This window comes from Zea mays, chromosome 7, assembly GCF_902167145.1.
Source record: "Zea mays cultivar B73 chromosome 7, Zm-B73-REFERENCE-NAM-5.0, whole genome shotgun sequence".
Lineage (NCBI taxonomy): Eukaryota > Viridiplantae > Streptophyta > Magnoliopsida > Poales > Poaceae > Zea > Zea mays.
In genome coordinates, this window is record NC_050102.1 from 35,998,008 (window position 1) to 36,022,002 (window position 23,995).

Genomic DNA, 23,995 nt, shown 5'->3' on the forward strand with positions numbered 1-23,995 from the left:
TATTAACAGTCGTAGGATCTTCATCGGACTGAGCAGCCCACCCTTTTGCGGCTCGAAGAGTCTTGACATTTCCAGTCGACCGGTTCCTCTACCTCCCACGGAAACACGGCCGCTAGACCGCCTCTCTCCCATAGCTTTGTCGCTTACTCTCCCCATCCCTCGTCGCCTCGCTTCACCCCACCTATGGCTGCCGCTGCTCGCATCGCCCTGCGGTCCCCACCTCTCTCTCCCTTTCTCCTCACAACGCCGCCCCCGTTTGTCCACCAAGTCACCACGCGCCTAGGAGATGGATCGAGGGGCAGCAGTCCGGTCAAGACATGCTCAACGAAAGCTTCAAGACAGCACGGGAGATGGAAGCCCCGCCATCGGCCAGGAATCGTTGCATCACGTCATCTGATTCCTCTCCCTTCTATTCCTTTGCTTCCGTGGTGGACGAGAAGAAAGCGACGAAGGGCGCTGTTGGGGGCCTTCATCTTCCGAAGGCCCTCAAAAACACAACTAACATGTTTTCCAAGTATAATACATTCACAGGGACCTTCGGCCTCGGAATGAAGCTGTACACGATATTAAAAGCATGGTCTGGGAGAAGGATGAGCCAGTTCCGAAGCTACGCATGGAGAAGCTTCGGCTTAGCGGTGGAAAATTAAACCGACTTAAAGAGGAAAAGGCTATCTAGTCCTCGATAGATTATCCTTAAGTCAATAGTAAATATAAAGGGCATGGCTGTAACTTTACACAGGCTGCGTCCTGTGCCTATAAATAGATGAACAGTAACACCGTACTGTTCACGTTGACCTGTATTCATTTGCACGTCACACTTGGATTCTCACCTTCTATCAAGCCGAAGGTATAAATGTAATTCGATATTGTTCATATTTATTCATGATGATATAATAAAAATATCCTAATGGTATCATATGTCTATTCATGTTATTCCCCATGTTTCATATGCTTCTACTTTCATTATTTTATACTGAGATGATGAAGGTATGTCCTTCATAACCTTCGTCTAAAGATCATTATATCCTAAGGGAGATAATGCTTTGGAGGACGAAGGTCTTTAACCACTAACATTTTGTGTTGCCTTGTTCTTAACTCATAGCATTTGAGAACAAGTCTCCAACATTGGCGTCCACCTCCGGTGAACTCATTCGACCACCTTCGGCAAGCTGTGACCTTCGTCATGCCGCCGAAGAAAGCTCCAGCGCTGGGGGCTGCATTGCAGCCACTAGACGTCAACTAAGAAACATCGCGTGAAGCCAGAAGCCAAAAAGGAAGGCTACAAGTCCAATGCCTCAGGAGGAGGAGCTGGACCAAGAAATAAGGGACCTCGAAGCCATTCATCAACAGGTCCAGAGGAAGAAGGAGAAGATGCTTCGTCTCTCCGATCTTCAAAGTAAGATCGATGAGGCTGCTGAGGAAATGCATCATCTCACTCAAGATGACCAGGATCGAAGACCTCAGCGCAGAGAGCTTCGTCAGGACAGTTCCTACGATGATGATGAGTGGTATGATGATTTCCATCATGGAAATTTTGCTTTTGATGATGCTTCTCCTCTGTCAGCAGAACTACAGGCTACCCCATGGCCCCATCATACAAGCCACCCCAGCTCCCCATGTATGACACTCAGATCCGAAGCAGTTTCTGATGAGCTACGAAGCAATCATATCTTCATATGGGGGCAATACCGCAGTCATGGTGAAATCCTTCGTTATGGCAGTCAAGAATGTTGCGCAAACCTGGTACTCCTCTCTTCGGCCAGGAACAATCACATCATGGCAGAAGCTGAAGGACATGCTGATCACCAGTTTCCAAGGGTTTTAGACGAAGCCTGTTACTGCTCAAGCTTTGTTCCAGTGCACGCAAGACCACGAAGAATACCTCCAGGCGTATGTCCGAAGGTTCTTGCGTCTGAGAGCATAAGCGCCCACAGTGCCCAATGAAATCGTCATTGAGGCCATGATCAAAGGGCTTCGGCCAGGACCTACAGCTCAATACTTCGCCAGGAAACCCCCTCAGACTCTGGAGAAGCTGCTTCAGAAAATGGATGAGTACATCCGGGTCGATAATGATATCCGCTAGAGAAGGGAAGAAGCTTATAGGTTTTCTGAGATGACTAGGGGCTTCGGAGGAAGAATCCACCCTAGGCATGTCAGGTCAATCCACAACTCCAGTTAGAGTGATGCCAGAGGAAGCCAGTTTCAGAGGCCACAGCATAGCTCACAGTCTTTAGGGCAACAGCAGAGCTCCTTCAGGCCACCAGCTCCAAGGGGCAGAGGCGGCATGGGCTTCGGAGGAAGATATGAGGATCAACCCAGGAAACTCTATTGCTTATTCTGTGGTGAAGACAAGGGCCACACTACAAGAACATGTCAGGCCACCATTCAGAAGCAAAAAGAGATTGTCGAAGCAGAAGCGCGGTAGAATCAGCCGAAGCCGGTTTTACATACTGCTTCGTGCTACTCTTCCTATATACCAGAATACGTGGGTAATCAACATATAGCCTCTGTTGCTTCGGCAAGTCATTCACAAGCTTCCTGGCCCTAGCTCCCACTACCACCACCATTGCCACCTACTCATACCCGAAGCCAGCAGCCAGAAGGGCACCAGCGCGCCCAACAGCAGCGCGACTTTAGGGAGGAGTCCGAAGCTCGTATAGTCAATAGCACTGTACCAGAATCGAAGCATATATACCAAGGAATATCCTACTTTTGATGTACTTTTATCTTTTATGCCATTTTATTTTTTGTGTGAGAAACAAGGAAGAACTTAATTTCAATTTTTTTATAATAATTGTGCCTGCACCAGAGTGAATTATATCTTCCTCATGGATTTACGAAGCTTGAAAGACGTATCTAAGAAAGCAGAGCCAAAAATTATGACCCGAAACTGCAAAAAAGTCATTCCTAAGGGAGCGCAACGTAAGTTTTCTACTCAAAAGTCGTTCCAAAAGGAATGCAGAGCCAAAAATTATGATCCGAAGCTGCAAAAAAGTCGTTCCCAACGGAGCACAACATAAGTTTTCTACTCAAAAGTCGTTCCTAAGGGAATGCAGAGCCAAATACCACCGAAATAGAAGGTGAAGAAGCTCAAAAGTTGTTCCTAAGGGGATGCAAAGCTTAAATGCCACTGAAATAGAAGGTGAAGAAGCTCAAAAGTCGTTCCTAAGGGGATGCAGAGCTTAAAAAGACTCAAAAGTCGTTCCCAAGGGGATACCGAGTCTTATGTTTTATAGTGTGGGCGCGTGCGTGTGTATGGTCGACATCACCACCATTTTGCATCATATCATTCCGCATAACATTGCATCATACATCATATCGCATTAACGACACAAAAATTGAATACAAAGCAAAACTTCGGCAAGTGCTTTGTCAAAATGAAAATGTGCTTCGGGAAATACAGTTTTATCAGACTTGCCATAGAAGGGCTCTTTCTTTACGAAGCATGAAAAGAAGGGAAGGTGTTTTTTCGCCAATGGCTCAAAAACGGTATGTGTGCAAATTTCATGCATCGCAAAGAGATATATTACAATAATTTACATGTCCCATCAATTGTTCCATACATCAAATATTACAAAGTATTCTTACAATAAAGTTACAAGGTATTATCACAATAGTCTACTCTTCTCTAAGGATCTTTTCTGCAGCTTCGTTTAACAATTTGTCGACAACTTCGTCGATAATAGAATTTGCAATGCTTATAACATCTAGTGCTTCTTTCATCTCCGGATCAGCGAGGGGGTCATATGGCTCTGGTAGCGGTGATAGCTCAGCTGTAGTAGGTAAACTATTAGTTCAAAGCTACAAAGTAAGTACCGAAGTTAAAATTAAAAAACAATACATATGCACTTTTCACGTTCAGTAGCCTCTTCAGTTCGCCTAGCTTCTTCTCGGGCGTCATGGGTGTCTTTTTCATTCTTTTTTATAATTTCATTGGCTAATTCTCGGTCACTGTTCACCCAGACATCAGAATAAAACTTTTCGCCCACTAAAGTTGCTTCGGCTGAAGGGTCCTTCGTGTCATTTATGGAGAAGGCGGCTTCGGCCTGAGCTGCAGCTTGCACGTGTTCGCATCTAGCCTTCTCCAGAATAGCTGCGATCCGGGCGCCGAAGAAAGCACAAATATCTCCGCGATCATTCAAAATTTTCTCAAAAGCTTCGGCTTCCCCGCTTATCCACTCAATGACGCCTTCGGGGTCGCCTCAAATGAAGTTCTCCTCAGAGGAGTAGGCACCAACTTTTGCAAAACTGTTTTTCAAAATTTTCACGCAGTCTAAGGATTTTTCGAAGCATCTTTCCTTGGATTCGTGAAGCTCCTCAATATTTTTCTCCAGCCTGGTCTTCCACCATTCACTTATTTCTTGGCTGGCCTTCGCGACTTCACAATTTTCTTTGGCTTCGGCAGTTGTTTCCGAAGGTCTTCAACCTCGGCTTTTTGGGCTTCGGCCTGAGCATTGTACTTAGCTTCCTCTTCTTTCATTTTATTCACCAATGAAATTAAAATTTTGTCTTTCTCTAGACCTTCGTTTCTCAGCTCAATTACCTCTGAGCGAAGGTTACTGAGAGCTATTGTACAACTTTCGTCTTCGGCGCTCTTTTGTGCCCTCAAGGCATTGCTAAGAATCAAGCCCTGCAAAGAAAAAGAAAGAATTAAGCATGACAATGAAATACTTCATTTCCAACTTTAAAGTTAACTTCTATACCTTTATACTGTTGTACACAAGGCTATCAGCAAGATCATCCTTCGACATAGCCGAAAGGCCTTCCTCAAGCTTCGAAAATCCCATACTTTTAGCTATCTCCCAGCAAACAGACATTTCTTTGTTGTCCGGGAGACAGTATAGGAAATCATCTTCGTTAGTGCCCTTGAACACTAAGGCCCCCTTCGGATATTTTAGTTTCTGGGCGTAGTGTCTGGCTTCTAGGATTTCTTCTTCGGATAATTTTTTCCCTGAAGCATGTCGAATAATGTAATCAACATCTTCGGCTGGAGCTTCGGGGGCAGGAGATTTTGCTTTTTCCATCATATCTTGCCTCGTTGTCATGCCAGTATCTGAAGTTTGTTGCTCAGCTTTATCTTCAGACGCGGCAACCTTCATTTTAATGGGCACTGAAGGCCCAGCTTCGGCTTCGGCCTAGACTTTGACGGCTTCGACAATTTTCTTAGTAGGAGCATGGCTCAAGGCCATTGTGGTCTCCATGACAGTGTCTAGCACGCTGGCCATCCTCCTTCTCTTGGGAGTTGCGGTAGGAGCTTTTTGCACTTTCGACAATCCTACCCCTGCTGGTGGGCTCAAAATTTCTAGCATTTTCACTGTCTTTTCCACTTTTGGCTCTTCGGCCGAATCATCTTTGGCTTCGGTTGGCCCGACTGTAGGAACCTTCGGCACTACAGTAGACCCTTCAGCGCTTCGGGCGGCGGGAGCGGCTTGTTCTACTTCGGCAGTAGAGGAGGTCCCCTCACCCAATTCAGGCACTACGACCGAGGCCGGTGTGTCAAAACCTTCATTATCTTGCCCTTCGGTACAGCGGTGGCGGCCGAAACGGCAATTTTCCTCTTTTTTCCTTTCCTCAAGGGATAGCTATAGTCAGGATATACGAAGCCAATTGCGTCAAAAACCCTGTTTAATATTTTCTTGCCCCGACCCCCGAAGGCTGCGGACAAGGCATCATCTTCGGCCTTGGAATATGTCCCAAGCAGCTCGTCGCTGGTAGCTTCAATGCATTTCAACCAGCATCATTTGGTTTGTCAAACTTCTCTCTGAATCTGAAGGTATATTTCAATCGAACTAAGTCACCTTCACTGGATTCAACGGTAGTCTCCTTCGGCATTTCCCAGCTATCCACAAGTGCCACACCCTATAGGCTATGTGCTCTTGGACTATATCTCTTGTGGCAATGAAGGCACAAACATTGCTAAAGGCCTTTGAAAGTTGCCTAGAGGGGGGTTGAATAGGCAAGTTAAAACCTTTTCAACAAAAAACTAGAAGCAAACTGGGTAAAACTGAATTGATCTCGAAATTCACCCAGTTAACTTTGGTAATGAGATGTTCTAGATAATCCACAGGGTTCAAAATAGTAGATCTGAGAAGGGCACTTCTCAAAATCCACACACCAAAAAGATATGAACAAATCTTTCACGAAAGGGTGAGAGAACGAAGAACACGAATAAGCACAATGAACAAGAACACAAAAGACACAAGATTTATCCCGAGGTTCGGTCACACCACAAAAGGTGCCCTACTTCCTCGTTGAGGCGCCCACAAAGAGCCGGGTCTCTTTCAACCCTAATCCTCCCTTCGCCGACCAAAAAGGTCAAGCCCACACAATAATCTTTGCTCAAACGAGCGGGTAATACAAACTTTCTTGTGGTCTTCCACAAGATTTGGAGACTCACAAGAGACACCTAGTCGTCTAGGAGCTAGAAGCTCCAAGAGTAATGAATCCACAAAGAACTCGATGTAGTACCAAAGCTCTAATCAAGAAGAAGAGCAAGAGAGATTTAGAGATGAAGCACAAAACCGCAGCTCTCAAGCTCACTCAAAGATTTCTCTCCAAAGATTTAAAATGGGAGAGGCAAGAGATGTGTGTGAGAGAGAGAGGGAGGTGTTTCTTGGGTTAGAAATGGAGTTCAAATCGTGCTCACCGCTGTGGGGTGAGAGGTAGGAGTGAGTATATATAGGTGGAGCTCAAAACTAGCCGTTTGGGCAGATTTTTCTGCCTGAGACCGGTTGAACCGCCCCCTAGGGCGGTTGAACCGCCCCTGGCAGGCCTGGCAGCCTGTCTGCCAGTCTGACTGGCAGACTGACGCGCAGACTGGTCAAAGTTGACCAACACCGGTTGAACCGCCCCTGACAGCTCCTGGCGACCTGTTTGCCAGTCTGACTGGCAGACTGCAGATCAGAGGTCAGAGGGGTCAGAGACCAGCTGAACTGCCCCTCAGGACCAGTTCAACCGGTCTTGACCAGTGAGTTTAGGAGAGAAAACCCCAGCTCAACTGCCCAGAGGCAAGTTCAGCTGGTGTATGGTCAAAGAGGTTCACAGCTGAAGTTGAGTTCAGCTGAAGTTGAGAAAGTTCAACTCAGCTGAAGTTCAGCTCAGCTGAAAAGCTCAGCTGAAAAGCTCAGCTGCAGCTGAAGAAGCTCAACTCAGCTGAAGTCAAGTTCAGCTGGAAAGCTCAGCTGCAGTTGAAGAAGTTCAGCTGCTTTTCAGCAAGAACACTCTAGGTTTCTCAACCCTAACCACGGTCAACCATAGAACGTTAAAGAGATTTTTGCTTTTCAAAAATAGCTTTTGAATAGAGAGGTTTGAGCTTTGGCAAACACCAACCTTCTTTTTGGATCCCCCTTTATAGTACGACGATTCCTATACTCAAGTTAAATAAAATAAATTGAAGTAAACTCCTTGAGTCATTGGTGTCTCATGTGTGATTTCTCCATGGCATTGCTTCATAAGGATCACAAACATCTTTGTCTCACCTTTTGAAGCAAACTCAAATCAAACCCTGTGACTTGTACCATATCACCTTATATGAGTTCAAATCATGGCTTCAAGTCACCTTACTGATGCATCAACATGTTGTAACTCTTCATAGTTGATTAGTTCATCGACTTAATGCAAGTACTCTCTTTTTCACCTTAGCCATGGTACCTCGGTCTACAAGCCGTCGCTTGGCCTTCACCTTCGCTTAGTTCCTCGAAGCCCTTTCCTTGCTATCTTCACCCTATCAAGCCATTCTTGAATCACATCCTATTGAGCATCCATTGAGAGAATCATTTCTTCAATATTGTGAACCTTGCTTGAATGCCATCTAGATATAACTGCTAAGATCAATCAAGCTCTAGTTTGATTCTCATATATTCATATATGGACTAATAGTAATATGGTCAAGCCAATTCACGATTCCTCATATCTTATTCACTTTGGCTTGACCAATCCTTTTAATCACTTCAACCTCTATTCTGATCATATGTATGCAGTGATTTCTTAGGTCTTGCCCATATATTCAAACCAATATAGAGAGACCATATTATATCCATTTGCATTGTCTCACTGGATTTAACCTTGTGTTGAACCTTTGTTCACTGATCATTATACACTATTCAAGTATGTTCATCATACTGAATTTCCTGTTCAACACTTAGCAAACTGTTAGACCTTTAAATGTGTTGTTATCCAAATCACCAAAACTCACAAAAGGGATGAATGCACTTTCAATCTCCCCCTTTTTGGTGATTGATGACAACACATTTAAAGCTTACATAAGATTTGATAAATAAGATTTTAAATCCTATGATATAGTTTCCTCCCCCTAAATATGTGCATTTCAGAAAATACCAATTTTGTACTCAAATGCCAAAAGCACATATTTGGGTCAAAGTATGGAGACAACTTATATCATACAATTCATAGGGTGCAGTGTGTCATAAAATAAATGTGATGCTCATGACATGGAATGCACTTATCAACTTTCTTCATCTTATGTTTTTCTTATGACTTCCCCTTTTTGTTAATTATTTCTCCCCTTTTTAAAAGTCTTCTAACACTTAGTTACATAAGACTAAAGGTAAGCTTTAATGCACAATTTCTCCCCCTTTGTCATAAATCTCCAAAAAGGATACAAAGAATATAAAGGATCGAAATTATGATTAAGCGAGATGTGAACACACTATCATGAAAGGGATCCTTAGATGGCATAAAGGTAATGGATAAGTGTCATAAGTGATGTACCTTTGCGTTTTACCTTTTCAAGGAGTTTCCAGACTTGTGTTGGATTTAGAATTCATTTGCAAGCTCTTGTTGGCATAATTGTGACATAGGTCCAAGATATCAAATGAAGATTGTCATACTAACTGAAAGATAAATCTTGATACCTAGAGTCTAGATGTCACCTAGCATTTTCTTATCACAACAAGAGGCAACATGAAAATTGCACAAGTATGGATTATGCAACTAGTGATCATGTATGAAAAATATCAATTGAAAAACACTAATTGATACAATTTGATAGATAAATAGATCACTAATAGCATATTACACTAAGTTCTCCTCAAGTTTTAGTGCACACACACATATATATATATATATATATATATATGAATTCAATTGATATCTGTTGAGAGTACTTATTTGCAACTTAAAGTACCATTGGCATAAAAGGAGTATCAATTGAACATAATCATGCAACATAAGAAACATGTGCACTATTTAATCAATTAAGTTCTAGACAGGAGAATTTATAAGCTATGCTACTTCAGACATTTGCAATCCAAAAGGATGTGATACATATTTACCAATTTTAGATGACGTTGGAGTAGCATATAAAAGAGAAACTCATTCCCTTATGAAATGTATAAAAGATACATTTATTGGAGCAAAGAATTTTTGATACCCATCAAATTTGCAGTGGAAGTGATTGTCTTTGCCCGAAAATTCCTTTCTAATTTGAGACTACACACATAATAGACTTGGAAATGAAGTTAGTCTCAAAGATTCAAATTATAGACCATTCTCCCCCCAAATGTGTGCATACAAGTGATGAATACTTGTTTAGCTTATGCACTTGGACTTGTGAGGCCAGGGGATTAAGTTCTACAATTTGAACCTTGGTACAAATAAAGTATGAAAAATATGAAATTGAACCAATTTAAGGAATTACTCATAATCAAAGGGTATACTAATAGACATGATATGCAATATTTTAAGCCAAGATTCAAGTGCAACCTTATGATGTGACTTAAGATATTGCATATACATGCATGCACTAACTTGTAAGAGCCTAGATACACAAATGTAATACAATAGTTCATGGAGTGACACACCTTTGTTCTATGCCATATGGTCTTCATTATAATCATGAATTTCTATCTTAGCTTTTGATAGGCTTGACATTTCAAAGAGAAACTTATCCTCTTTAAACGATCAAGAGAAATTCATTCTCTTCAAAGAACTACACAAATTCACTAAAAGAAAATGTTAGTCTTTAAGGACACAAGATATAGAATGAGCTCCCCCTAAATGTATGCATCAAGTACTTGAATTACTTGTAACATGCACTTGATTCAATTAAGATTCTTAGAGGAGTTCATCATATATCTTGGTCAAGGCATAATATATTTGAAACTATTGAATTTATGCTAGAGAACACATCCCCAATAGAACTAATCCATGGGGTGACATGTGGTAAATATTTGATCATTTCCTTGGAACCACTCATCCTCATTTGATGTTCTCCAAGGTGTGAGACTACACAACATGAACTTGAAAGAAATCATTAGTCTCACAAGATATAGGCTAAACTCTCCCTCAATTTGTGCATGCAAGAGTACACAAAGTACACTTATGCACATCAACAATACGAGGTTAAAGGAGATGTTTGTACTATATCTTGGTTTAACATAACATGCTTTACATAGATGATGAAAATTAAACCAATTGAAAGTTTAAGAATTGGAAGTATATCAATTGAAATTCTGAAGGGTAAAGCATGCTAATATGACCCTCAAACCTCATAATGAAGGATATCATATAAATATGTCACTACATCCTCATTATTTGGTTGACAAAAAGTGTAACTCCCTTCTTGAATCACTATGATTTCTTTTCTCTTTATGATTTCATCCAACCAGGCAATCTTGAACTTCATTCATCTTGGCATGGTTCAATCATACATGATATGAGACCCATTGAAACTCAATGATTGAAATAACCAAGACTCTTATATCCGTAGATTTTGAATCCATCTTGAAAACACTTGGAAGGACCTTATTGAAACACTTAGAAAAGAGAGCATTAGAAACACAAGAGAGGGTTTCACAAATGATGATCCTTATATGTGGATCGCAAATGAATCATCATTCTTAGAACCCAAAAGGATAGATTAAATTCCTTTAAATTAGTGCATACATATAGTTGATGTCAAAGTTTTATGCACCATTGAACATTTTATATTGCAAGGAATTTAACCTATACTATGGTACATTTCACTAAGGATAGAATACTAAAACAACTTAAGGAGAGGAAGTTTTCATACCTTGGCCTCTTATCAACTTCATCTTACTTTAGTTGAATAGTATCCCTTAAGCTTGTGATTTATCCAATTTAATAATAAGCACCATCTCTTAATATAGATTTTCTATGGATAAACTCAACACAAGAGATGGCATTAGTAGCACAAGCACTAGTTTCTTATTTAGCAATCCTTTATATGTGGAAGGCAAGTGAGTTGCTAAAATAGAGAAACCTCATAATATGGACTAAATTTCCCTTGAGCCCTCATGCACAATATATTTTGAATGACATGGATAATATGCATGGTTATTCAATGAAGTCTAAAAGGGCTGACTTAATCCATATTATGGTAAGTGTCTAATAAAGAAGAATCAAATCCAAATTAACTAGATAGAGAATACATCACATAATTTTGGATTGTTCACCATATGAAAATATTCATTTATCTTCCAATTAGACCTTTATTTCATAATCAATAACTGATGTATATCCTCAAGTGCTTCTTTTCCCTTAGTGGCTACACAAGTCACAAAAGAGATAAGATTTGAAAATAATATGCACTTGAGATTCAGTTGTTACCACCCTTGCTACTATCTCCAAATATGATTTATATATTCATTATCGAGCACCCAACTTGATCCATTGAAGGAGTGATCCTGCAAAACAAGTTTAAGCTTCGTATTTTGGTACCCAATTTTAATTGGGTCCTTTAAGATTAGTAGTAAGAGCCTTGGGTACCCACACATTCCTTATTGTGGCCTTTCTCTTTGTGTAGGCATCCACATATACTTGACAACCATCTTACTATGGTTCCAAGTTAATATGTAAACTCACAGATAAGAGCAAGAGTTAAGAATAGGAGCCTTTTCTCCTTTTCTTGATACATCATTGTGTTGCCTTCTTGATGATGAACCTAGCTTGACCTTGGGTGCACCTACCTTATCAAGGTTAGTTGCACAAGCATTCATATCATAAAGACAAGTTATGCATGGAATTTACAACTTAGTGATCCAATTCAATGTGAAGCATATGGATACTGATTGAAGTAGATTTCTAAGATATAAAAATATGGGTTTCCAAAATTTAGAGAGTATGGATCACTAATTGTACCTTTTACAGTTTAAAAATCATATCCATGTTAGTGCATATGTATGTGATGAATATCAACAAAAAGGATTCTTATGCACTTTTAGATTTAACGATAAGGGAATTTTAAACTACATCAAGAGTAGCTATTTAGAAAACAAAGATTACAATCCATATGAATGAGATACAAATTTACCATTTTGGATTGTCTTAGTATAGCTTACTCAAGTGAAACTTATTCTCTATGACACAAGATATATAATGTTCTCCCACTAGATATGTGCATCAAGTATTTGAATGACTTGCCACATGCACTTTCAATTCAGTTAAGAGTCTCATGAGGAGTATATTACATATCATGGTCAAGGCATGACAAATTTGCAATGAATTAACTTATGCCTAAGAATACTTACCACCATATAGAATGTACCATTTATTATACCAATTTGACAGCTCTTACTATCTGTGGTGGTGTCACCTTAGTATTCTTCTTTTCATCATTTGTGGAGACTTCCTTCTTTGTTATCTCTTTTCCTTTTAAAACTAGTCGATAAAACACTTTGAAAAGAGGTATTAGTAGTACAAGGAAGTATTTAATGAATGATGATATCTATATATGAATGGCAAACAAATCATCATTTATGAGGCGTAAAGGCATAAATTAAATTCCTTTTAAGTTAATGCACATGGAGCAGTGAATTCATAATATGCATTAATTTACAAATTTAAGCCAAAAGGAATTTAACCTTCATATTGACATTCCTTTCCATATAATATATTATTACCAATTGAAAGAATGCCACTTGGAAGGAACTACTATTGATCAACTACCAATTGAAGCAATTTGTTCCATACCTTTGCCTTGAACATTCCTAATCTTCATTTTAGGTGAAGATTAACCTTTAAAGCTTGTGATTTTACCAATTGAAAGAGCACAATCTCTACTTATGAATTTCCATTAAATATCTTAAAAGAGATTGTATTAGTAACACAAGCAATAGTTTCCTATTTAGCAACCTCTAGTATATGAATGACAAGAAGGTTACTAAAACAAGGAAACCTCATGATATGAACTAAATTACTCTTACAAGCATCATGCATAACATCAATTGTAAAAAAAAAGATGAAAGTAGCATGATTATTTAATTAAGTTTACATGGCAAGTTTAATTCATAGCATGGTGAGTGATTAATGAAGAAGACTCAAAACCAATTTAAACAAGAATGAATACATCATATAGTATTGGTTCGATCTTCTTTGAATGTTGAATGGCACACTCCATTTGGGAAACACATTCTCATGTTGTGAGACTACATAAACACTTAGATAGAAACATTAGTCTCACAACTCTAGTCATATAGAGAATTCCCCATTTGGTAAGTGTTATAAGAATTTGAATTTCTTACTTAGCACTCTATTCATTTAAGAACATGGGATAATACTCTTTATGTCTAGGTCATGGCAATAATATGATGATTAACTTGAAATATGCCACAAGATACATACAATCAATTTAAAGCATGTAGATTGTCACAATATAAAAATATGAACTTGCAATCTACCATATAATTAGATCCTTTCCAAAGCAAGGTAAAATCTTTTAAGTTCATTCTCAAGTGCTTCATTTTTCCTATGTGGCTACAAAAGACACAAAGGAATATACCAATTAAAAGCAATGTGCACTTAAGAATTAATTGTTACCATCCTTTGGATATCACTTGGTTGTAGGCCTTTTGCTTGATTCCCACAAAGGTTAATCCTTATTCCCTACAACATAAGTTCTTGCTAGAGATGAATATGAAGTTAGTGATATAACAACTCAATTCATCTTTGGGTCAATCTTAAAGGATAGACAATGTAAGATTGATAGCTTGAGATAAGAATTGAGTTGAACCGCTCAAGCACCCCAAAGCTTCATATCATCTCTGGGTACCTGCAAAACTTATTAAGTACATTTTGGTACCCATCTCATGATAGGTCCATCAAGGTTAGCCAATAAGGACTTAGGCACCCAAATAGCCTTGGTCCTAGAATGTGGTGAACTCATCACCTTTCTAGCACAAGAGTCAAATTTGGGTCTCCTAAGCATATTTGAATGTATTGACAAGTTAGGCTTAGGAGTTTTACCCTTTGGACAAACCTTGAATAGATGACCTTTTTCACGGCAATTGTAGCAAATGCGATGCTTGTCCTTGCAATGCATTTGCCTTTTGCTTTCATCCTTTTTGATGGTTATCTTTCTTGACCGTGCAAGGTCTTGATTCTTCATGTGGGGGCATGAATCAATTCTATGGCCCTTCTCCTCGCATCCATAGCACCTCCTATCGCTTCTCTTTGATCTTTCTTTGTTGAAGCACATAGGTACATTGTTAGAGCAAATCATATGAGCATTAATTTTCTCACCATGGATTTTGCTCATGTCCTTCTTGGAAAGCTTGGTATTCTTTTGAAGGGGTTTTGTGCATGCTACGGTTGTCCCCTTCTCAAGCTTTTTCACCATATTATCACAGTTATCTTGAGAAGGTTGAGCATGACACTTTCCCTTCAAAAGAGTTAAGCTCTTTCTTAGCCTTCCAACTTCTTCCTTGAGCTCTTTATTTTCTTGTGTGATAAAAATATCACTAATTCTTGAAATTTCTAGCTCAATGGAAGATTGGCTTTCTTGAGAGCAACATTTGTTAGCACATGATAATATAGTTTCTATTTGAGTACATGTGCATATGTGAGGTTGGTATGATTTCAAATTAGTTAACACAACCTCATGAGCCATTTCTAACATGATATGTGAATCCATAAATTCATTATGAGAGCACACAAACATATCATGTTTTTCTTGCAAAGCTAGTTTTTCAATATTTAGCCTTTCTATCGTGTTCTTGAACATAGCATTTTTATTTTCTAATTGAGCAATATATGATGAATGATTAACAACTTTAATTTGCTCAATTGAAATGTCTTCATACCTTTGGACCAAATCATCATGAGAGCACTTTAGCTTCTCATGCTCTTTGGTCAACTTCTCTAAGTCTTCGATTTTTCTGATGAGGAAGTCTTCTTGCTTATGAAGCATTTCTTTTTGTTCTTCCGCTCTTTTCATGAGTTTGAGCAAGCTCATCCGATGTTTCTTGCTTAGCTGAGTGAAGAATTGTTGAAGATCATCCTCATCTTCACTATCACTTTCTTGCTCCTCCTCATCCTCACTTTCGCTTTCACTGTCACTCCCATTAGCAATAAAGCACATATGAGAAGTAGATTTGACAGACGAACCTTGTGAAGAGGTGGATTCGTCGTTTGGTCTCCATCGATCATTTTCTTCTTCAATCTTGTTCTTCGCCTCATCTTCCTTCATTTTGAGGAACATCCTTTCGGCGATTCTCATGGCAAGATCTATTGCCCTAGGATCAACATCTGCACCAAAAGATAAAGTCGAGGCAACCTCAACTTTTTCAAGCTTAGAAGCACTTTCGTTTCTTAGTCCCCCCGACATGATCTTTTCCTCACGCGGTTAAGCGTTAGAACGAGGATTAGCCTCTGATACCATGTGAAAGTTGCCTAGAGGGGGGTGAATAGGCAAGTTAAAACTTTTTCAACAAAAAACTAGAAGCAAACTGGGTAAAACTGAATTGATCTCGAAATTCACCCAGTTAACTTTGGTAATGAGATGTTCTAGATAATCCACAGGGTTCAAAATAGTAGATCTGAGAAGGACACTTCTCAAAATCCACACACCAAAAAGATATGAACAAATCTTTCACGAAAGGGTGAGAGAACGAAGAACACGAATAAGCACAATGAACAAGAACACAAAAGACACAAGATTTATCCCGAGGTTCGGTCACACCACAAAAGGTGCCCTACTTCCTCGTTGAGGCGCCCACAAAGAGCCGGGTCTCTTTCAACCCTAATCCTCCCTTCGCCGACCACAAAGGTCAAGCCCACACAATAATCTTTGCTCAAACGAGCGGGTAATACAAACTTTCTTGTGGTCTTCCACAAGATTTGGAGACTCACAAGAGACACCTAGTCGTCTAGGAGCTAGAAGCTCCAAGAGTAATGAATCCACAAAGAACTCGATGTAGTACCAAAGCTCGAATCAAGAAGAAGAGCAAGAGAGATTTAGAGATGAAGCACAAAACTGCAGCTCTCAAGCTCACTCAAAGATTTCTCTCCAAAGATTTAAAATGGGAGAGGCAAGAGATGTGTGTGAGAGAGAGAGGGAGGTGTTTCTTGGGTTAGAAATGGAGTTCAAATCATGCTCACCGCTGTGGGGTGAGAGGTAGGAGTGAGTATATATAGGTGGAGCTCAAAACTAGTCGTTTGGGCAGATTTTTCTGCCTGAGACCGGTTGAACCGCCCCCTAGGGCGGTTGAACCGCCCCTGGCAGGCCTGGCAGCCTGTCTGCCAGTCTGACTGGCAGACTGACGCGCAGACTGACCGCAGACTGGTCAAAGTTGACCAACACCGGTTGAACCGCCCAGGGGGGCGGTTGAACCGCCCCTGACAGCTCCTGGCGACCTGTTTGCCAGTCTGACTGGCAGACTGCAGATCAGAGGTTAGAGGGGTCAGAGACCAGCTGAACTGCCCCTCAGGACCAGTTCAACCGGTCTTGACCAGTGAGTTTAGGAGAGAAAACCCCAGCTCAACTGCCCGGAGGCAAGTTCAGCTGGTGTATGGTCAAAGAGGTTCACAGCTGAAGTTGAGTTCAGCTGAAGTTGAGAAAGCTCAACTCAGCTGAAGTTCAGCTCAGCTGAAAAGCTCAGCTGCAGCTGAAGAAGCTCAACTCAGCTGAAGTCAAGTTCAGCTGGAAAGCTCAGCTGCAGTTGAAGAAGTTCAGCTGCTTTTCAGCAAGAACACTCTAGGTTTCTCAACCCTAACCACGGTCAACCATAGAACGTTAAAGAGATTTTTGCTTTTCAAAAATAGCTTTGAATAGAGAGGTTTGAGCTTTGGCAAACACCAACCTTCTTTTTGGATCCCCTTTATAGTACGACGATTCCTATACTCAAGTTAAATAAAATAAATTGAAGTAAACTCCTTGAGTCATTGGTGTCTCATGTGTGATTTCTCCATGGCATTGCTTCATAAGGATCACAAACATCTTTGTCTCACCTTTTGAAGCAAACTCAAATCAAACCCTGTGACTTGTACCATATCACCTTATATGAGTTCAAATCATGGCTTCAAGTCACCTTACCGATGCATCAACATGTTGTAACTCTTCATAGCTGATTAGTTCATCGACTTAGTGCAAGTACTCTCTTCTTCACCTTAGCCATGGTACCTCGGTCTACAAGCCGTCGCTTGGCCTTCACCTTCGCTTAGTTCCTCGAAGCCCTTTCCTTGCTATCTTCACTCTATCAAGCCATTCTTGAGTCACATCCTATTGAGCATCCATTGAGAGAATCATTTCTTCAATATTGTGAACCTTGCTTGAATGCCATCTAGATATAACTGCTAAGATCAATCAAGCTCTAGTTTGATTCTCATATATTCATATATGGACTAATAGTAATATGGTCAAGCCAATTCACGATTCCTCATATCTTATTCACTTTGGCTTGACCAATCCTTTTAATCACTTCAACCTCTATTCTGATCATATGTATGCAGTGATTTCTTAGGTCTTGCCCATATATTCAAACCAATATAGAGAGACCATATTATATCCATTTGCATTGTCTCACTGGATTTAACCTTGTGTTGAACCTTTGTTCACTGATCATTATACACTATTCAAGTATGTTCATCATACTGAATTTCCTGTTCAACACTTAGCAAACTGTTAGACCTTTAAATGTGTTGTTATCCAAATCACCAAAACTCACAAAAGGGATGAATGCACTTTCAGCCTTCTGGCATGCTTCGACATCACCTTCAATAGCCACCTTCGGCCTTTGGAGGCCAAAGCGAGACCAGATGGGGCACTGGATGATTTCCTTGATATTCTTTCTTTCAATCGGATCATTTTTAACATAAAACCACTCCTCCATCCAGGCCCCAGGACATCTTTTCCGGTATGTTGGCACCGGGTAGCTTGCATTAGAGCGGGCAATGAACCCATAACAACCGAAGTTGTTGTGGTATTGTTCTTTGCTAGTAGCCTTCGTCTCGTATAATAACTCGTGCATATTGCAGAAGCACTTTGCGCTCGGCTCTAGCCCCTGGCTCCTTATAGCTCAGACAAACATCCCCATCCTAATTATAGCTTCGAGGGTAATCTGATGAAGAAAGATCTGGAATATCTTTAACACTTCAACCACAAATTTGCTCAACTGGAACCGAAGGCCTGCCTTCAAGAAGTTTCGGTAAATAACAACTTCATTTTCCTCAGGAGCAGGGGCAGTGCTGTCTCCACCAACCCTCACAATAGACATGTCGCAAAAATATCTCCCTCTCATGGTGTCAACATGACTTTGTTTGATGGTCGATTTCCCGAAGATGGTATGGCTTGGCCGCCAGGGCCGGTACTCAGAATCTTCATCTCCACTCTCCACATCATAACTATCACTGTCATCAGAATCTTCAGACAAACCCTCCATTATCTCCTTAGTAATTTTCTCTGTATTCGTCTTTAAGTCAATAATAAATATAAAGGGCATGGATGTAACTTTACATAGGCTGCGTCCTGTGCCTATAAATAGATGAACAGTAACACCGTACTATTCATGCTGTCCTGTATTCATTTGCACGTCACACTTGGATTCTCACCTTCTATCAAGCCGAAGGTATAAATGTAATTCGATATTGTTCATGTTTATTCATGATGATATAATAAAAATATCCTAATGATATCATATGTCTATTCATGGTATTCCCCATGTTTCATATGCTTCTACTTTCATTATTTTATACTGAGATGATGAAGGTATGTCCTTCATAATCTTCTTCTAAAGATCATTATATCCTAAGGGAGATAATGCTTTGGAGGACGAAGGTCTTTAACCACTAACATTTTGTCACACCCGTTTCCCAAGGGGCAGAGCCGGGTGCATCGCATATGTGTGCCAAGATCTATTTCCACACATATGTTGACATCACAAGTGTAATATATCAAAAGGACAATGCATAAAAGCGTAAATAACGATTATATTAACATATTACACTTCAAACAGACATAATGTCTTAACCTTTATTCATCAAAGTACAGCGAAACATGGACATCCATCCACAGGAAGATGACCGGGGGTATCACTAGACTAGCATCCATGGAGCTCAGCATCATAACTTCACCTGCAAACTTCTGATCAAAATTAAGCAAGGGTGAGCTCACTTATGGTCGGGGCTCAGCAAGTGGGGGAAAACTAATGCAAGTTTAACAAGGTGAGGCTAAGGTTGAGCAGTAAGCATTTTAGTTGGTCAACATTTTATTAACAACACCAATCTTACTAATAAGTGTGAATCCCAAGTATTCCCATTAAACAAAGGTACAAGTGTATATCAAAAACACTTAAGTGAAACCACTTAAGCAAACCATTGGCAGATCGTCGGATCTCGATTTATTTCCATCTTCAAGTTCAATTATCATGTGAGGAGTCCAGGCTGCTCATAACCGTGAGCAGGGCTGATATATCAGTTTTACACTCTGCAGAGGTGGCGCATCTTTACCCATGAGTCGCGATTCCCTTCTAGCCCGGGTTAGCTAGACCCGTATTCACTTCCGAGGTGAATGACCAGGGTCTCACTACGAGGCTTCTTCCTAGAGTCCTCATTACGCAAATGTTGGAAATGGTCAACTACATAAGGTACACCTACCGTAACCAACTTATAGTCCAGTCCACAGGGTAAAGCTTTGGGAACTATGCCCGTATCCAATCTGCCTGAGCCGGTACTATAAGCGCTTGCTAGGTGCCCCCGTTCCTGGTCGACCACGACCAACACCCAACATAAGACTTCCCTAGTTATTTAGCCAAGACCAGAGCCATGATAGTTCTCATGGTAGCACCGTTTTCCTGGGTGGTCACTCCATGTTCCAATTAATATGCAATAATCTTGTTTAACCATCGGGTTAACAACAACAAAGTAATCTTACCATTTGGAACATTAATATCATAAACAGGAGTGACTGCATAAATTTCAAGTTGTAGCAATAGCATAGCTACTTGATTAGATCATAATCCCAGGTTAAACAAGGAGTAAGGTTGGAAAGGTTATCTAAATAGGTAACCCATCAAATTATGCATATATTCATCGAAGAATAAACTTTATTAAATGTATTGTTTGGGATCAAACAGAGTATGCAGAGGGAGAAGTCCACTTGCCTTGCTTATTGAAAACTTGAGGTTCTTCCACGGATAGGAATATATCTTGACTCTTAACTACTAGATCAACCACTAAATATCACACAAACAAACAAGAAGAACAAACACCACTCAATAACATACAACATTCACCATACGTAAAGCTAAAAGAAAGCTTAACGAAAAGAGCATTCGCTTTTCAAAAACGTTGCGAGTAATGGTTATAATAAGAGGGTATTCTTTTTAAAAATGTGTGATCTATACTTTATAAAACAAGACATAAGCTTAAAATATCTTAATTAAAATATGCAAATATTAGGTTCACCAATTTAATCTTTTATAAAACATCATATGTGATACGTCTAAGATAAAGGGTTTATAAGATGATAAAACACGTTATAACAATATTAAACCTTTTTACCTTTTAGAGAAGATATATGTTATATATCTAACGATAATGAGTTATAAAACACATTATTAAACATTACTTTTATAACAAGCTCATAAACAACTTTTTATGTGAAAAGATCATAATTATATTATTAATAACTATTTAAGACGAGTTAGGTTATGGGTCTTAAATGGATTTTCATGCAAAAGATAATGAACACATAACCATCATTTAATTTCATTAAAAAGCACATAGCCTATATTATTATATTTGAAGTCAATATATATAAAGTAACATTTTAAGTTATAAAAGAACTTAAACTCTTATTACTTTATTTTATCCTTTAGGAAAAGCTAAGTGATTCGTATGTAATGTGCACTAAATTCTATGAAATCATTAATCATGCCATAAACCTAGTTAAGAACAAATTGACTATAGGTTTGATTAATAAATTATGATAAATGATAATTAATCTATTAATTATCTTTAATTCTATTGTAGGAACAAATGATCCAGATAATTAAAATGAATACTATATTTATTGGTATATTATTAACTATCATTTTAGTTATGACAGTGTGAGCATTTAATTAAGCCATTATATCATTATTAGAAAAGTTATATGACATATTACTATTTAGTACGGCTATACTTAAACATCTATAACGAATCTTATTAAATCAAAATCAGGATGTCTATCAAAAGGGTCATTTTACAGTTAGAAACAAATTCTCTAAATCTTTAGTAAGAAACATATGTTTACCAATATAACTATCAATTTCTTTATTAGGAAAGCATGAGTGCCTAATTAAGTTATTTTAATATTATTATAAAATTCTACTATTTCAGTTTTCTCCTTTATTTTCTAAATAGAATTTATACGTATAACTAAAAATTGTTTATTTAATTCTTCTAACATTAATATACTAAGAATTATTTGTAAATTACTAAATGGGACTTTTAATAACATATTCATGGTTATTATGACATAAATAAATAGTTTACTAATTCTAAGTAATTTAAGTGCTATACTTATGAATACATTTATCATGAATAGTAAAATCTATATTTTCATTTGACCGGAAATACGTGGCTTAAATACTTATTTCAATTTCTTATATCACAGAATTTATACTTATATCAATATTAACCGATTATCGCTCTACACACTAAAGCGAAATTAATCATAAACATTTCTAGTATGAAATCACTGAAGTAGTGAATAGTGACCGTGTTCATTTTTAGAATTATAAACTCACACACATTTTAAAATATTGTCGCGGGGTTCGATTTTGGATACACGTATACATCGGAATCTCTAAATCATACACGAATCGCCAAGTCGCATAATATTACAACGATAATTCACAAATTCATAAATTAATTCAACACATGATTTAGACAATAAGTTAACGGGTTGGGGTTGTCTTCAACCTTGGGTGAACGGATGACGGCGAACGGTGTGGGCACGGTCGCCGGGCTGCTGTGTGGGCGAGCTTCACAGACTCCGGGACGGACGGCGAACGACGGACAACGCATAGGCACTCCGTTGAACGACAAACGGGCGCGGACGGTCCGACGACGAACTTTACGGCAGCGAACGGCGAGGGAGAGAGAAAACCGAGAGGAGGGAGCGAGCTTGGGGTAGGGAGAGAGAAGAGCTCGGCTGCCCAATTTATAGAGAAGGGAGAGGGAGAGAGAGAGAGCCAGGAAGAGGGAGAAACGACCATGGCTTCAAGGCTGTCATCTACGACGTCCATGAAGAGAGGGATTAATGGGGAGGAAAACGACTCCATTGAAGGTCCATAACGCAAGAAAGAAACGGTCGCGGATGACGGGGTCACACGGGTCGGCTACTCGGCGTCGGGCGCTCGGTGCACGGCTTCTGGCGCGGTCGTGCGGGCGTCGCACAGCCGGTCTTCGCTGGCGTGCAGGGCGCGCGGTCGGTGTTGGGGCATGGCATCGAGCGCGTAGGGGCGGGTGACTTCATGGGCGCGGCTAGATAGAATCCTCGACGCGGGTCGCTGGCTTGCTCGGCTTGAGGCGCACGTGCGAGCTCGATGGGCGCAGGGGCTGCTCAGTCGGGCGGTGCAGTGCGTCGGAGAGAGGAGCGAGGAGAGAGAAAGCCGGGTGAGAGAGAGAGAGAGAAAGGGGAAGAGGGAACGGCGGCGACGGCTAGGAGTTAGGGGCGGCGGCTTAGGGTTAGGGAAGGGGGCAGGGGCGGCCGGCTCATGGGCCTAATGGGCCAAGGGTTAGTTATGTTAGTTTTTTTTCTATTTCCTTTTTCTAAATTTAAAATCATATTTTAAATAACCCTAAAATTCATAATAATTAAACCAAAATTATTTTTAAATAAAATATTATTTTTGACTAATTATTATATTATTTATTTGGTTTTTCATTTAAGAAAAAAATGATATTCAATATCCAAAATCCATTATGAGCAATCAAAAATCATTCCAAATGCAAACAAATAACAAACACTTAAAATAAAATTTATTACCATTAACAACTAAATGTATTACTTTTATTTGATGATTTTTATGGTGTTACACATTTTGTGTTGCTTTGTTCTTAACTCATAACATTTGATAACAAGTCTCCAACAGGCGCATCGGAAAGGAGAGCATGAAGAAGGAGGCACACCATCCTTCCTCTTGCACACGGGTTCTCAAGCTTTCTCCTCAGCTTTGCTGGAATTCCGGGTGCCATACATCACCTCTGTCGGCAGGCATGTTGCCCTTCTGCCTCGCTCGCAGTTCTTCCAAGGGCTGCCCGTCTATGTTGTCTGGTTTGGTTTGGTGATGCTAATACCCCTTTCGTCACCTCCCAACCTGCTACACGAAGGGATAAAATTTCATTCCCAAGCTGCTGAATGGAGAATAAGTGGTTTCATCTCAGGAGCAAAAAAAAAAAAAAGAGTGCTGCTGGAGTATTATGATGGCTTCCTAGGCACATGGTAAGCCTTTCATCATGAACAAATTTTTTTACTACTGAAGTAATCTAATATTCTATTTGGTTTGTTGTGCACGTAGGTCTTATTCTAGGTGCTACCTGCTATGGGATTTGACAATAAAACACACATTTACCTTGCTTGTGGTGAGCTCTTTGGTGGGAAACGTTTCATGAAGCCATACAAGGCTATGTTTCCACATTTAGACAACCACATCACAGTCGGACTTGGAAATATGGAAGAGAATACCTAAGGGCTAGCAGGATCAACAGTTGATTACATGTTTTTTGTCATTTTTGTACTGAACTGAATTTCAGC

At 39.7% G+C, this 23,995-nt stretch overlaps 1 pseudogene; it reads left to right on the forward strand.

The window, feature by feature from the left end:
• The first annotated feature begins 183 nt into the window (after positions 1 to 183).
• On the forward strand, positions 184 to 23,756 carry LOC103632250 (uncharacterized; annotated as a pseudogene).
• The last annotated feature ends 239 nt before the right edge of the window (positions 23,757 to 23,995 follow it).